Here is a 12835-nt window from a genome sequence, read left to right as displayed (position 1 = left end):
CACGCATATTTCTCTTTTTAGTACAAAGGTCTTTAAGAAACTTGGCATAAAATGGAACTTGTTTAATAGCATCAAGCAAAGGAAAGTTAACACTTACCTGTTTGAAGATCTCAAGAATCTCACCTGTGGATTTTCCCTTCTTTCCTTTCACTAACCTCTGAGGAAATGGAGCTTTCAGAACGTATTCTCGTGGGTTGGTTTCTTTTTTTTCCTCCGGTGGCGAGTCTTCAACATTCACAGGTACAATTTGATTTTCTTTTGTCACCGGCATCTCCACTTTGTTGTCGACTTCTTTTCCTTTTCGTAAGGTCATGACTGCTTTGACCTCTCCATGCTGCTGTGGTGAACTGGTACTTGCTTCATGTACTCCTTGAGGGTTAGGCACTGGTTGACTTGGAAACTTGCCTTTCTCAACAGTCATTGCCAAGGTCTGAACTGAAGAAGCAAGTTGTCCCACCATCTTCTCGAGGCTTGAAACTGATTGGGCTTGCGATTCTGTTGCTCAATTGTGGAGTGAGTAACATTCTTGAAATTCTGGAATGCATCCTCCCATGGTCTGGGTTGAGAGTAGTTCTGGTTCTGATTGTATGGTCTAAATGGGGGCTGAGAGGCTTGAGGATTTTGTGGAATTGGTGGAGCTAGAGCTGCTGGTCCGTTCTGTTGGAATCCTTGAGACCATGAAAAATTGGGGTGGTCTCTCTATCCAGGATTATATGTGTTGGAGTATGGGTTGTAATTTGATGGCTTTCTCATTACACCTATGACATTGGCTTGATCTGAGTATGAGTCATGGTCATATGGTTCTGTTGATTTAGCAGTCGATAACGATGCTATTTGTCGAGAGAGACCTTCAATTATCTCATTGACTTCTTTGATTTCTGAACTGGACTTGCCAATGTGAACCTCATTTACTCCTTTAATTCTTCTAGTATTCCTGAGTGACCGACTCCGTTGTTGGGAATTATCCGCTTGTCGCTGGAAGAATTCCCAAATCTCTAATGCACTTTTTGACATTAGTTCTCCTCCACTTGTTGCCATTAGCCATTCTTGCACATTCGGCAATAATCCCTCCAAAAAGTATTGGCATTGGTGCCATTTCTCGTACCCATGATGTGGACACTTCAAGAGTAGTCCATTGAATCGCTCCCACGTTTCAAAAAACTGGTCGTCATTTTTCTGAGTAAACTCTGAGATTTCCCTGCGAATAGTATTGGTTTTATGCACTGGGAAATATTTATTCAAAAATTCCGTTACCATTTGTTCCCATGATGAGATGCTATTAGCAGGTAAAGTATTTAACCATGAACGAGCTCTATCCTTTAAAGAAAATGGGAATAATCTGAGTTTAACATCATCGTCTGAAAAATTTTCATATTTAAAAGTTTGACAAATGGCATGAAAATCATTCAAATGATTATATGGGTCCTCATTTTCTAGGCCATAGAATGTTGGGAGACAATTTAGCACACTAGGTTTTAATTCAAAACTCCTAGCAACTACATTTGGGTATCTTATACATGATGTGCTCAAATTAGCTAAGGGACTGAAATAATCTTTAAATGGCCTCTCCTGTGGTTGCAAATCCATTTTATTTTTAATTTATTTGTGTGTGCGAAGTGTTTTCTCTAATTCAAGGTCTATAGGTTCAAGATTAGGTAATAATGACCTACGACCATGCATGCAAAACAAATAAAATAAAAATAAAGATGGGAACAAAACAAATAAAAATAAAGAAGAGTGAGAAATTATGATACTAACCTTATTGCGCTATTACAACCTTTCTATAAAAATACACAAAAATAAATACGTGAAATAAATTAACTAAAAATTAAATTAATAAAATAAACAAAAAAATTACAAAGAAAAATAAATTAAAAATTAAATTACATAATTTTAAAGAAGAGAAAAAGGAAAGAAATACTAACCTTTAAATGTAGATTCACTTTTTTTTTCTTTTTTTAATAATAAAAAAAATACAAGAAAACAAATAAAAGAAATTATTCACAAAAATTAATTCTAAAAATTACTTACCTCCCCGGCAACGGCGCCAAAAACTTGTTGTGCAAATTTTAATGTACTCACAAGCGCACGAATCTATTGTAGTGTAGACTAATGATGACGAGTGTCGATCCCACGAGGAGGTAGATTTTAATTATGTATAGAATTAATTTTGTAAATGGGTGATTGGATTTGTGGTGGAAATGATTTGGTATATGCTAAAACTTAAATTAAAATGGCGAGAATAAATTCTAAAATTGGAATTGAAATGGCGAGAATAAATTGAAGATAATTCTATTGAAATGAAGCACTTGGGTATCTGGATCCGTATCAACATGCACCATGGGCTAAATATTCCTTATTAATACCAATTAAATCATGAGGGGGGAATCCACACCTCATGAACCACACTCTAATTAATATGGTGCTAAGGGCTTATCGTGCCAAATAATAATAACCTTGTACTAGAGGGCCAGTGAAACCAAGGCGGTACTAGACAAGATTAGTATTATTTGTCGACGAGAAGTCAAAACATCCACAAAAACTAGAGGGGAAGAGAAAATAAATTTACCAAATAAAGCCCATGACACATGTTGAGACTTCACCTTCAACCCAAGCTTGAAAGAAAATTAGCCACTCATAATTGAACTAGGGGCAAAATGAGAATTTATTAAAATACGAAGAAAATACAAGATGGAGAAGGAATTACAGAAAATGGATCCCAAAAATGGATTCAGAGATATCAAATTAGGGGGGGAGGCCCCTTTTTTATAGATACATGGAGTAAATCATGGCCATCGGATTAAAAACAGTTTGGACGCTCAGGATTGCGCCACGTCATCAGTCAACAGTACATGGTTTGACCACGTGGATGAACAGTAACACGGTTTGACCCAGATGAACAGTAACGCGGTTTGGTTGAAAATAATCCTGTGTGATGCATGTACCGTACGCGAGATTTTTCGTCCACTGATATGCTGCCACGTCACCATCAACAGTACATAAGAATTTAGCCCAACAGGATCGTGACACCTCATCAGTCAATGCCACATCATCGGTTAATGCCACGTCATCGATCCGTCTATGTGAACAGTGTCGTGAACAGTAACGTAGACAATACCGTACACGTGAATAGTACCGTACATGTGAATAGTGCCATTTTTCCTTTTATGCTCCTCCTAAGGTTTTCGACCGTCCTGAGTTCAAAAGTGATGTCCGTTTTGCCGTCTGATCTCTCCTTTATTGTGAAATGACTATAATGCCCCTAAAATACATAAAATACTTAATTAAAATAAAACACACGGAATTAAATCAAAAGAAGGTTAAATACATAAAAGTAAGGGTTGTTAGTAAGACTTGAAATGTCAAATGACGGTTTTTTCCTTTATAAATATGCATTTTCTAACACTCAACAGTGACCTTAATGTAATTGAAAAGAATCCAAAATGAAGCTTTAATAAATTACACTACATTTGTTTGAATAAACTATTGATTTTAATATCTTGATGCATCATGTAGGTAATTTCAACATGTATTTAATTAATTTGATCATTTTTGGTCTTATTATTTTGTTTAGTTTATTATTAGATTTTTTCTCTTTATATCAATTGTCAGGCTGCTCTTTTTAATTGATAAAAATATTTCTATAAATGACGTCCTCCAATGAAATTATCCACATCCTATATTTTAGACAAGCGGTTGGCGCAATGTAATGCTAGATATTTATGTGGATATACAATAAAGCCTTTATAAATTAATAATGTCAAAATCATGCAATATCTATTAATATAAAGATATATTCAAGATGAAGTTTAAATAACTTATGCTGCGTTGGTTTTAATAAACTGTTGATTTTAATTTCTTGTTGCATTATGAAGGTGATTTCAACATCTATTTAATTAATTTTATCATTTTTCTTATTATTTTGTTTAGTTTATTATTATTATTTTTCTCTTTATATCAATCGCTAGCCTATTCTTTTCAATATGTAAAAATATTTCTAGAAACGACGTCCTCGAATGAAATTAACCACAACCTATATTTTAGGTAGGCAAATGGCGCAATACATTGCTAGATATTTGCATGGATATACAATAAAGCCTCTATAAATTAATAATGTCATAATCATATAATATCTATTAATATAAAGGGATACTAATCTAAATTAATCTATTAGTTAATAATCTATTAATTCATTGTGTATATACAATTCAGTGAACATATATTTAATCAACTAGATAATTCATAGTATTTTACCAATCTAGCCAATTCAAAGTTAGTTAATCCCCTAAATATAGATTACAATTAACAAAAAAAAAAAAATAGAATCCATGTAGTTGTGAATTCAGCAAGAATAAGTAATATCATATATGAGATCCCACTATGTTTAGATTTGAAGAAAAAGAAATAATAATAGATTCATGTTTTATTTAATAACATATTATAACAATTATGTTTGTAAGCCTAGCAAATTATTATTTTGTAGTAAGAATGTGACCATAGAATTATAAAACATAATCTCTTATACAACTTATTGATTGATTAATATCAATATCTCTTTAAATTAATAGATGTTTTGTGATTTCTTTATTATTAATTTATAAAAGTATTACTATATATCCATGCAAATATATGGAATTGATTGTGTCACTAGCTTGCTTAAAATAGGATGTGGTTAATTTCATTGGAGGGCGTGGCTTATAGAAACGTGTTTACATATTAAAAAAAAATAGTTTGACGATTGATATAATGAGAAAGAATCCAATAAAAAACTAAACAAAAAAATAACACTAAAAACTATAGAATTAATTAAATGTATGTTAAAATTGCCGTCATAACGCAACATGATATTCAAGTCAATAGTTAATTTAAACAAACATAGCATGATTTATTTAATCCTCATTTATGGAATCTTTCAATTCCATTAAAGTCACAGCAACACGTTTCTCAATATTCATTCATATAAATGGAGACTTATGCCATCCTGATTGTTGTAGATCTCTGTTACTTCTAATTAAGTTACTGATAATTCACCTAAGAAGCATAAATATGTCGAGGAGCCTTAGTTTCATCATCTTGGCTTTGCTTGTAGTGGCAAACACTGAAAGTAGACTTATTTTAGCTAGTCACATTGGCGAAGGATCTAACCCAGATGCCTCATTTTCCATTAATCCTACAACATCACCTGACATTGTTGATTGTTCAGGGCTTACAAGGGAAGAGTGTTTGATTGCAGAGTTAAAGAAAGCTCTCGAAGATTATATCTACCCTTGTCCCCCAGGGGGATGCAAAAAAATTGTGTAATCAATTATTTATTTTATCCTTTATGAGTGCTTTTACAATAATGATCAATTGTAGTGATATTGAAATTGTCTTAATAAAAGAAGAAATTAATCCATTATGAGTATGTGTTGTTATGTCATGTGTCTTTTATGCATGCATTTGACGCTATTTTGTTGTATATTTATCGTTGACTTAATCTACGACAGAGGAATCTGTTGAAATACTAATAACGATCATTATTACGTTCATCTTCTAAACAAAATTTGAGGTAAGTCGAGATTTCCATGTTTTTGAAGGGTAAATTGAAGATTTTTATTGGCAAGGGGATGAATTGAAGTTTGCCCCAATTCATATAACAAAATTTTTCCTATTATTCGTGCCCATATTGGCTTTTTAAATTCTTTTATTTTATGTTATTTTATTTCATTGAAGAAAAAGTTTTTGGTAATTACAAAATGGTTTAAAGTAGTTGTTTCTAAATGCAAATATGTATTCTTTTATTTATTTGGATGGCTAGTTTGGCTTTAATTCAATATATGTTTTTGAAATTTAGTTGTTTCTTTATTTTTGTTATATAACTAAATAATATAATATTTATACTTGATTGACGACTTAAAAATGATAATTTGTTAATTTGTTAATTTTTATGCAGCTAGTATGATAAGATAAATATTTTATAAGACAATAGTGAAAGCAGAGATAACAATAAGACTAATCATTTAATGATGCAAAATATGTGCTCCATGATGTTGGCTTTTCCAAATTCAAGATCTAGATGTAGTTACCACTAAGAATAACAAGTAGGAATTTTAATCAATGTTGTCAGTTCCAGCTTTTTTCTTTTTTTTTTTATTTGTATTGTAATGCTCTTGAGACGTTATGAATTAAATAAATCAAGTTCCTAATTGTTGTGCAAATTTTATTGAACTCACAAGTGCATGAATCTATGGTAGTATCGATCAATGGTGACAAGTGTCGATCCCACGAGGAGGTGGATTTTAATTAAGTGTAGAATTAATTTTCTAAATGGGTGGTTGGATTTGTGGTGAAAGTAACTTAGATTATCCTAAAATTTATATTAAAATGGCGAGAATAAATTGAAGCGAATTCTATTGAAATGCAGCACTTGGGTATCTGGATCCGTATCAACATGCACCATGGGCTAAATATTACTTATTAGTGCCAATTAAATCATGAGGGGGGTATCCACACCTCATGAACCACACTCTAATAAATATGGTGCTAAGGGCTTATCGTGTCAAATAATAATAACCTTGTACTAGGGAGCCGGTGAAATCAGGGCAGTATCTAGACAATGTTATTATTATTTTTCAACGAAAAGTCAAAACATCCACAAAAATTAAAGGGCAAGAGAAAATAAATTTACCAAATAAAGCCCATGGCACATGTTGAGACTTCACCTTCAACCCAAGCTTGAAAGAAAATTAGTTACTCATAATTGAACTATGGGCAAAATATGAATTTATTAAAATACAAAGAAAATACAAGATGGTGAAGGAATTACAGAAAATAGAGCCCAAAAATGGATTCAGAGATCCAAATTAGGGGGAAAGGCCCCCTTTTTATAGATACATTGAGTAAATCATGGCCATTAGATTAAAAATAGTTTGGATGCTCAGGATTGTGCCATGTCATCAGTCAACAGTACGCGGTTTGACCACGCCGTTTGAACAGTGACACGGTTTGACCACGCAGTTTGAACAGTCAACCGGCTTGAACAGTGACGCGGTTTGGTTGAAAATAACCCTGTGTATATGCATGTACTGTACGCGCGATTTTTGGTCCACTAATATGCTACCACGTCACTGATCAACAGTGCATAAGAATTTTCTCCAATGGAATCGTGACACCTCATCAGTCAATGCCACATCATCGGTCAATGACACGTCATCGTTCCGTTTGTGTGAACGGTGTCGTGAACAGTAACATGGACAGTACGGTACATGTGAATAGTGTCATTTTTCCTTTTATACTCCTAAGGTTTTCGACTGTCCTAAGTTCAAAAGTGATGTCCATTTTACAGTCTGATCTCTCATTCATTGTGAAATTACCATGACACCCCTAAAATGCATAAAATACTTAATTAAAATAAAATATACATAATTAAATTACAAGAGATTAAAATACATAAAAGTAGAAGTGTTAGTAAAACTTGAAGTGTAAAATGACGAATTTTCCCTTTATAAATATACATTTTCTAACACTCAACACACCCCCAACCAGCTTATTACTAGTCCCTAGCAAATAAAGCGAAAACAAAATTCAAATCCAATTTTTTTTTCTTAAAACACTCGTGTTTATTCAATCAGACTAATGATAGCAATCAAATAAAAGTATAAGTATTATCTCCAGTTTAAAGAAATATCACACCCATATCAACCATCCACATGAATCAGCCCAGTAGACTTTGTCACAGTTACTTTCAAGAATGACATGTTAAACCCTAAAATCTCACTGGAAATAGTGAAACACTCACAAAGAAATTAAACCCAATAAAAATAGTTACTCCAATGAAATAGTAATTGAGAGAAAATAATGAAGAAGTAATATCACACGCTCTCACCAAGATGAAAGAAATATGCCCTTAGCTTAGAAATAATGCGATCTCAAGTCAAATAAAAATACTAGTTAACCCAATTTATTTATTTATTTATTTTTATGCACCACTGCATCTTTTTAGCCCATATAATTAGCTTCTACTTCATACTATAGTTCCCTAAAATCAAGAAGGACTTTTATTAGGACGTAACGTAGGCTAGGGACATGGCTAATAAAGGAGGGGAAATAAGGAAAACAAAGTGTATGTTTGAGAAAAATGTAGAGATATATTTTTTTTTGGAAGTTGCAAGGTGGATCTCACCTATTATTGTTATGTTTTTCTTTTTTTTTGTAACAACAATTTTTTTTGTTTTTTTTTTTGCTTTTGTTTGGCACAACTTCACTTAACAAAATAATTATTTACATTTTTCTCAAACATAAATAGGTGATGGAACTTGTAAGATATTGGGTAATACTTCAAATCGAAGTGGGTTAAGATGATAAGTTTGACAAAGAAAAGGTTTTTTTTTTTAAAGGCTCAAAAGGGTTAACTATGGATATTTCATAAAAGGGATGGCTAGAAAGGCTCAAACAGATCAAAGATGGCATTTCCATCGTCTTTTAGGGCTATAAATAATCTTCCATATCTACTAGTTAGATGAGCCTCCAGATGTAGCAACACACTTCTTTTTTTTTTTAATTTTACAATTCTTTTTAAGGGTTAACTCAAAAGAAATCTAGAGATCGTGTATAAAATAATAAACTGTTAAGCTGTATAAAGAATGGGCAAAATAGTTACTCTTCAAGAAAAATTATAGGCTCAAAAACTCACTTGGTACTTATTATGATATGTTCATTCCTTCAAGCAACTCATATTTATCTCCGACATCAACATGTAGAGTAGCTAACATGGCGTAACATCACTTAAGACCAAAGATAATACAAATACAAAAATTTGAAATTCATCACGTCATCCAATATTAAAACAAATCACAAAAATTTTTTTTTTTGTTCAAACAACATTCTACCCCCCAACCTATTCTAAACATGAAAGGAAAATATGCATGCAGAGATGTGAAAATGATGAAGAAAAACTAATTAGAAAAGTTACACTTAAAATGATAGAAAAAGAAAATGATTTTTTTTTTAACTAAGAAGATGCGTTTCTAGAGACACTACACTCCATATTCAGCCATCTTCGACTCAAAAATTTGAAAGTGTATATTTATAAAGGAGAAATTAGAAAGAAGAAGTTAGAAAAAAAATTATTATCAAAGCTTAATAAAGAAAAAGAAAATGCCAGGAAGTTTTTATTATTATTTTTTATTTATTTTTTTATTTTTTTTAAACGAAGAAGTTGCGTTTCTAGAGTAACTACACACCATATTTAGCCATCTTCAACACAAAAAGTTAGTTACGGTCAGTCTCTACAACAAAAAATTAATAAAAATTTAACCAAAATTCCACAATTGTCGACTATTCCCTCCCCCCAACCAGAACTAAACATTGTCCTCAATGCTTTAAAGGGAAAAAGTAAAGTTTAGAAGACATCACATGGGTGGTGCAACACAGAAGAAAATATTTACAGGCGGAGATTAAATCTAATTTGTACTTCTTACTGCGGCTACTGTTACCATCATTATTTGGAGACTCCAACACAAAGGTCCTAGCGTCTGGCTCTGGTTTATAAGCTTGTAACAGATCAAGTAGCTCATTAGCAGTGTGAGCACAAATAAAAAGTTTTTTTTGCTGTGGAAGTAATGAAATAGTTTTTTATTGCATGGTTAAGAAATGCGATAAACCCATCATAAAAGTTATTGACATTTAACAAACCGATGGGTTTCTAGTGAATGTGCAGATGGGCCCAAGATGCTAATGTGATAGGTGCCTCTAGAGTTACAAGATCTCCTGATAGGAAAATAAAAGCATCAGTATGATTAAGCATTTCAGTTATTCTTTCTTGCATACCTAAGACGACTAACTCTTCTCTAGTCGGTGAGTCAGACAAACTGCCCAAAGATTTTAGGGCTCTTGGGATAATGCTTAACACTTGGCTTCTGTTGAGTGTTAGAAAATGCATATTTATAAAGGAGAAAACCGTCATTTTACATTTCAAGTCTTACTAACAACCCTTACTTTTATGTATTTAACATTCTTGTGATTTAATTACGTGTGTTTTATTTTAATTAAGTAATTTATGTATTTTAGGGGCATTATAGTCATTTCAAAATAAAGGAGAGATCAGACGGCAAAACGGACATCACTTTTGAACTCAGGACAGTCGAAAACCTTAGGAGGAGCATAAAAGGAAAAATGACACTATTCACATGTACGGTAGTATTCACGTATACGGGACTGTATACGTTACTGTTCACGACACTGTTCACATAGACGGATCGATGACGTGGCATTGACCGATGATGTGGCATTGACTGATGAGGTGTCACGATCCTGTTGGACTAAAATTCTTATGTACTGTTGATGGTGACGTGGCAGCATATCAGTGGACGAAAAATCTAGCGTACGGTGCATGCATCACACATGATTATTTTCAACCAAACCGCGTTACTGTTCATCCGGGTCAATCCTGAGCGTCCAAATTGTTTTTAATCCGATGGCCATGATTTACTCCATGTATCTATAAAAAGGGGGCCTCTCCCCCCTAATTTGATACCTCTGAATCCATTTTTGGACTCCATTTTCTGTAATTCCCTCTCCATCTTGTATTTTCTACGTATTGTAATAAATTCCCATTTTGCCCCTAGTTCAATTATGAGTGGCTAATTTTCTTTCAAGCTTGGGTTGAAGGTGAAGTCTCAACATGTGTCATGGGCTTTATTTGGTAAATTTATTTTCTCTTCCCCTCTAATTTTTGTGGATGTTTTGACTTTTCGTCGACAAATAATACTAATCTTGTCTAGTACCGCCTTGGTTTCACCGGCCCTCTGGTACAAGGTTATTATTATTTGGCACGATAAGCCCTTAGCACCATATTGATTAGAGCGTGGTTCATGAGGTGTGGATTCCCCCCTCATGATTTAATTGGCATTAATACAGATTATTTAGCCCATGATGCATGTTGATACGGATCCAGATACCCAAGTACGTCATTTCAATAGATTTCGCTTCAATTTATTCTCGCCATTGCAATTCCAATTTTAGAATCTCAATTCCAATTTTAGGATAATTTAAATCACTTCCACCACAATTTCAACCACCCATTTACAAAATTAATTCTACATATAATTAAAATCCACCTCCTCGTGGGATTGACACTCGTCACCATTGATCTATACTACAATAGATTCGTGCGCTTGCGAGTACATTAAAATTTGCACAACAAGTTTTTGGCGCCGTTGCCGGGGAGGTAAGTAATTTTAATTCATATAATTAATTTGTGTGAATAATTTCTTTTAAATTGTTGTCTTGTATTTTTTTTTAATAAAGAAAAAGAAAAAAAAAGTGAATCTGCATTTAGAGGTTAGTATTTATTTTCTTTCTCTATTCTTTACAATTATGCAATTTAATTTTAAGTTATTTTTCTTTGTAATTTTTGTTTATCTTAATTTAATTTTCTTTATTAAGTTTTAATTTGATTTTTAGTTAATTTCACGTATTTGTTTTTCTGTATTTTTATAGAAAGGTTGTAATAGCGCAATAAGGTTAGTATCGTAATTTCTCCCTCTTCTTTATTTTTATTTTATTTTTTTGTTCCCATCTTTATTTTTTTTATTTGTTTTGCATGCATGGTCGTAGGTCATTATTACCTAATCTTGAACCTATAGACTTTGAACTAGAAAAAACACTTCGCACACACAAACAAATTAAAAATAAAATGGATTTGCAAACACAGGAGATGCCATTTAAGGACTACTTCAGTCCTTTAGTTAATTTGAGCACATCATGCATAAGATACCCAAATGTAGCTGCTAGGAGCTTTGAATTAAAACCTAGTGTGCTAAATTGTCTCCCCGCATTTTATGGCCTAGAAAATGAGGACCCATATAATCATCTGGATGATTTTCATGCCATTTGTCAAACTTTTAAATATGAAAATTTTTCAGACGATGATGTTAAACTCAGATTATTCCCATTTTCTTTAAAGGATAGAGCTCGTTCATGGTTAAATACTTTACCTGCTAATAGCATCTCATCATGGGAACAAATGGTAACGAAATTTTTGAATAAATATTTCCCAGTGCATAAAACCAATGCTATTCGCAGGGAAATCTCAGAGTTTACTCAGAGAGATGACGAGCAGTTTTTCGAAACATGGGAGCGATTCAATGGGCTACTCTTGAAGTGTCCACATCATGGGTATGAGAAATGACACCAATGCCAATAATTTTTGGAGGGATTACTACCAAATGTGCAAGAATGGCTAATGGCAACAAGTGGAGGAGAGCTAATGTCAAAAAGTGCATTAGAGATTTGGGAATTCTTCCAGCGACAAGCGGATAATTCCCAACAACGGAGTCGATCATTCAGGAATACTAGAAGAATTAAGGGAGTAAATGAAGTTCAAATTGGCGAGTCAACTTCGGGAATCAAAGAAGTCAAGGAGATGGTTAAAGGTCTTGCTCGACAAATAGCATCGTTATCGACTACTAAATCAACAGAACCACATGACCATGACTCATACTCAGATCAAGCCAATGCCATAGGTGTAATGAGAAAACCATCGAATTACAACCCATACTCCAACACATATAACCCTGGATGGAGAGACCACCCCAATTTTTCATGGTCTCAAGGATTCCAACAGAATGGACCAGCAGCTCCAGCTCCACCAATGCAACCAATTCCTCAAAATCCTCAAGTCTCTCAGCCCCCATTCAGACCATATAATCAGAACCAGAACTACACTCAGCCCAGACCATGAGAGGATGCATTCCAGAATTTCAAGAATGTTACTCACTCAACAATTGAGCAACAGAACCGCACCATTGATGGACTACGAAATGAATTGAGAGCGGGCTTCAACTCACAAGCCCAA

General features: G+C 33.3%; 2 non-coding genes across 2 annotated transcripts; one reads left to right on the top strand and one right to left on the bottom strand.

The window, feature by feature from the left end:
• Nucleotides 1-1102: 1102 nt before the first annotated feature.
• On the top strand, nt 1103-1206 carry LOC127901957 (small nucleolar RNA R71). Its single transcript, XR_008054361.1, has one exon. It is a non-coding gene; the product is annotated as a small nucleolar RNA R71 (small nucleolar RNA).
• Nucleotides 1207-12055: 10849 nt separating this feature from the next.
• LOC127901968 (small nucleolar RNA R71) lies at nt 12056-12159 on the bottom strand. The gene has a single exon (XR_008054373.1). It is a non-coding gene; the product is annotated as a small nucleolar RNA R71 (small nucleolar RNA).
• Between the last annotated feature and the right edge of the window lie 676 nt (nt 12160-12835).

This window comes from Citrus sinensis, chromosome 4, assembly GCF_022201045.2.
Source record: "Citrus sinensis cultivar Valencia sweet orange chromosome 4, DVS_A1.0, whole genome shotgun sequence".
NCBI lineage: Eukaryota > Viridiplantae > Streptophyta > Magnoliopsida > Sapindales > Rutaceae > Citrus > Citrus sinensis.
This window is presented reverse-complemented; position numbering and strand designations above follow the sequence as displayed.